This window comes from Nematostella vectensis, chromosome 6 (genome assembly GCF_932526225.1).
Source record: "Nematostella vectensis chromosome 6, jaNemVect1.1, whole genome shotgun sequence".
Classification (NCBI taxonomy): Eukaryota; Metazoa; Cnidaria; class Anthozoa; order Actiniaria; family Edwardsiidae; genus Nematostella; species Nematostella vectensis.
Window position 1 is genome coordinate 16606010 of NC_064039.1, and position 4770 is coordinate 16610779.

Genomic DNA, 4770 nt, shown 5'->3' on the forward strand with positions numbered 1-4770 from the left:
TATAAACACAAGTTATTTTCGAACGAAACCAGGGATTGGTCCAGGGGTTCCAATAGATGTATTTGTGTGTGCGTGCGTGTGCGTGTGCGTCTGTGTATGTGCGTGTGCGTGTGCGTCTGTGTGTGTGCGTGTGTGTTTGTGTGTGTTGGGGGAATGTTGCAGCCGAATTTTAAGAAAGGGTGTAACCGGATTTATAGTTGCTTCGGGATTTTTCTCAGAATTACGAGGGGTGGGGCCTGCGCTGTCAACTTCTAGCTCCGCCCTTGAGAACTGATCTATAATATACAGTGGTATATTTTAATGGAAAGTAATGAACATCTTTGTTTAGCCCTTTTATAAAATCTTCCACAAACACCCCATTGTTAACCACTGAAACTAAAGAGAGGGCTGTAACATGATACAAGTGCTCATAATGCCCTTTTGTTTATAGATTGATAGATCAACACTGATAAATGAAACCCTTAAAAAGATCATCGATTCATTGAATTACCTAAATGGCCTGAATACCTTATATTTTTCGCATGAGCGCTCGATACATATTCATTACAACATCAATCCAGTGGTCTCAAAATGGAGGTGTTTTGTAAAGCACTGTGATGCTTCACAGTGCTTTACAGTCAGGCGTCGAACAGTACCAATGCCACCAGTAAGAGGTTATCATTCATTTGACTCGCATTGCTTAGAGCTTGACACACTGTTGTTGTTCTTGCAACGGCAACAACACTGTACAGTTACGGTAACGGTACGTTACACGCAAACAAGTAAGGCCGCAAACAGAACAACACTGTGCAGTTGAAAAGGTACATTGCACGCAAGCAACTAAGGCCACATAAAAAAAGGAGTTTGTGGTCGCTACCCTGTGTACTTATTTTTTCTATAAAAGCTCGTGAGATATGGCAAATCTTCGTCATCTTCTGTGTATTTTTTATAAAAGCTCGTGAGATTAGCGAGATCTTCGTCAACCTCTGTTTTGTTTTTTTTTCTATGAAGGCTCGTGAGATATGACGAGATTTTCGTCATCCTCTGTGTTGTTTTCTTCTATAAAAGCTCTTGAGATATGGCGAGATCATCTTCCCGCTTAATGGTCATTCTCTGTGTTCTCCTTCTTCTGCAAGAATTCGGGCAGGCGAGGTTCGCTCATGGACCGGCGGGTAGGCCATTATCAAGGAAGGAAACGTCGAGGGACGATGGCGGGGATGGTACGCCTGTAAAAGACGACATCGAAGAAGAGGAAATAGTAGATGAGGACGAGAGATCAGTGAAATAGGCCCATCATGAGTCAGGTGCGGTCAAACAATCAGCCCAAATGCAAAATGTTATGTGTAATAAAGTCATTCACATTACTGGCCCTTAGGAGAAATTTTCCAGGTTGGTAAAGTTTTTGGAAATGATTACCTGAATGGCAATAATTTAGAGAAAAAGTTTTTTTTACACATTTTCCCAGTAAAGCAAAATTTCCTGAAGGAAATCGTTTTTTGTTTTGTTTTAAATACTGGATGTCATATTGATGTTGCAAAGTTCCTTACAATTAAAGATTTTCCGAAATTGTATTAATTTGTTTAATATGGTGCAATTTCTAAAATTGGATAATTCAAAATATTGTTTACATAGTTTCATTTTGGTTAAGCAATTTTGGGTTAATTTGTCTTTACCTAAGTTGGTAAGTACACTAGCGAAAAAAAATTATTGGCAAATTTGGAAGACCAACGAAAGCTATAATGAAGGATCGATCTTGTTAATAATGAGGGAACGAGCTTGATTCGTTTTATCGTTCATAAACGATCTTGTCACATGTGGACAATCGGAAAACGTTTCTTGAAATTCGGAAAGATCGTTCCCTTCAAATTCGGAAAAATCGGAATATCATTCTCTTGAATTTCGGAAAAATCAAATTCAAAATACATGACAATTTACAGTGTCGCAATCGATCAGTTTGAGCCGTATGCAAACTAAGAATTAAGCGAGTCTACTTTTCTGGTCTTTGCAAATTACAACATGGCGACGGCCATTTAAGTAAATGACTATTACCCCGAAGAGAGCAACACAAATCCTCACTTTTTTAGTTAGTGGTATAATTGTGTGTGGCATATCGGGAGAAAAAAATGAGAACACGTGACAGTTAACAGTGGCACAATTGATCTGGTGCAAAAGAGAAGAAAGCGAGTCAGCCTTTGAACTTTACTTCTCTCTGCAAAACAGGAACTCGTCTATGGCTTTGCTTGTTATTAGACTGTTAGCGGTCTTTCCTTTGGAAAAACGATCTTAAAAATCGGAAGAACGTTCTCGCCCTCGAGTTTTAGCCTCGGTGATGAGCGATATTAAAAGGAAGAACGATCTTTTATCTTCGGAAAAACGATCCTGCCTTCGGTAGAACGATATTGACTACGGAGGAACGATCCTGAAAAATCGGAGATCATTCCTCGCAGAAACCAGATATCGTTCTGGGGCCGGTTGCGCAAAGCCTGGATAAGTCTTATCCACCGTCTAAATCCTTTTACAGCGTATAAAAGGTATCCAAGTAGGGTGATTCGGTTGCACAAAGCCCGAATAAAAGTTATCCAGCGGTTAAAGTTATCCGGATGATAGAGGTCGGATAAAATCTTATCCACCGAATAAATGTGAAGAAAAAACAAGATGGCGTCATGCTTTCAAAATTTTTTGTCAGAATTTAGATTAATTTTAGACGCAGTGAAAGTTGAAACACATGCAAACGACGAATTTTACTGTTGGTAAATTTACAATGAACTACGAACTTACATGTAGCTTTTGCAGGACTGGAATCAAACTATATTGTCCGTTTTGTCGAGAAATGTGACTCCCAAAAAAGGGAGGAAGCTAAACACTATCCCCTGTGATCATTTAATGATTTACATGCACTTTGCCTCGATAAACTGTTTGTTTTCTGGCACTTTTAGTAGCTTTTTCAACGGCCGCCATTTTGTTTGAAGGAAAGACAGCGCGCGCTTTGCATATTTACCATGGAAACGAGAAGCCATTTAGTGGTAAATGATGGCGATTCAGCGGATAGTTATCCAGCCTTCTATCCAGGCTTTGTGCATCGCTAGTTTATGGCCGGATAACTATTCGCTTGATAGGGATTTTATCCGGCAGTTAGCGCCTATCCGGCGGATTACTTATCCAGGCTTTGTGCAACCGGCCCCTGAATATCCTAAAACACTTATCACTTAATCCAGGAACAAAATATGTTATTAATTTTGGCTTTTGTTTTTTATCTCGATACTTGCTCTATAAGTAGCAAACAATACAAGGTTCTACAGTAAGGGTTTTATTAAACGTTCTAATAATCATAATGTCTTAACAGGATTGAGCCATTTGAAGCCACAGAAAACCAAAGAAGAAACGCCAGGAAACAAAGGCAATCCGAGAAACTTTATACAGTATGCTAAGTTTTTCCGGCTTAAAATATACAGGGCAGAATAACTCAATGGTGATTGGTCAAGAGCGAGGGCATTTTTGCTTGAGGGCAAATTTACTTTGCTGCGATTGGACGCACGCACGCGCTGAATTTAGCTCTTTCATATTATAGATATACTACTTATGAAATGCTGGACCTCCTCCCAATCACTGATTCTTTTGCAGCTTAACAAAATAATATCGCTGATATTTTAGTTTTATATATTAACAGTGCTCTGTGTAGCTTCATTTGATAGACAACTGATACTGAACAGATATTTCCTATTTTACATTTCTATAATCAAATAATCTAACATATATGTGCCTTGCCATGTACAGCATACTTAGTTTTTTTTTGTTGAGTACAGCTTTGAAGATTAAGAGACTTCAGCAGATGTTTGTGACAAGAGAGCCCATTATTTTGCACCCAAAAATACTTATGATTAAAATTTTCGTCCATTTTTAAAACACAGTACAGGTACAGGTACCAAATTGCTGGAAGATTCAACTACAAATCTTTGTGAATACAAATATTATAATTCCCTATCCTTTTCCTACTTCAGTCTAACAGCACAGTTATATCATTCTTAAATGTTAACCTCCCAGTTAAAACCCCAGACAAAGTTGGCATAGATAAGAAAAGAGAAATCCCATTTGACAGCATCCATTAAGGAGGGGGAGGGCTTCTCCTAAAACAGTCAGATGGGGTTGTTTGTCCTATCTTAAGTGTATGAAATTATCTTAATTACTTTTCCTTAGGGAGTGTTCAAAATGCTTAGAGAAAGAAATTGCTTGACCACACCTAATGTGCTACCTTAGGGGGGTAGGAATTACTGACCACACCCAAAGTGTTATCCCTTAGAGTTGAGATTGATCGTCCCCTTCTGTTCCTATGGGAGTCTCTTTGCGTAAATGGGTATGGTAAACAACAATTTTACCCAATAGCAGATATGGCGAAGACGCAGAAATGTAGGTTCTGAATAAACTTGAATGTATCTATTTTATAATATCTTAAATGCATAAAGAATGCTGAATAGCGAATCAAATTATTGCTACTCATAAGTAGCTTGAATCCCACAAAAGAATAAAGTCACAGTTTTGTTTATTTTAATTGCTAAAATTTTAGAGCAGTATAAACCAAACATCAAAAATATTTTTCCCAGGGGAAGAATGCAGATTGATTGAAAAGGAAAAACATATTTTAAAGGGAAGAAAGGAAAGCTAAATATTTTGCTAAATATGCTGCTCATCATCCATGTCTTCATATAGTCTCACATCATGGCTTTTGGGTATTAACAGTTCACCTGAATCAGAAAAAAATCGTTCGTTCTTAATTCAATTTTCGAATTTTCTTAA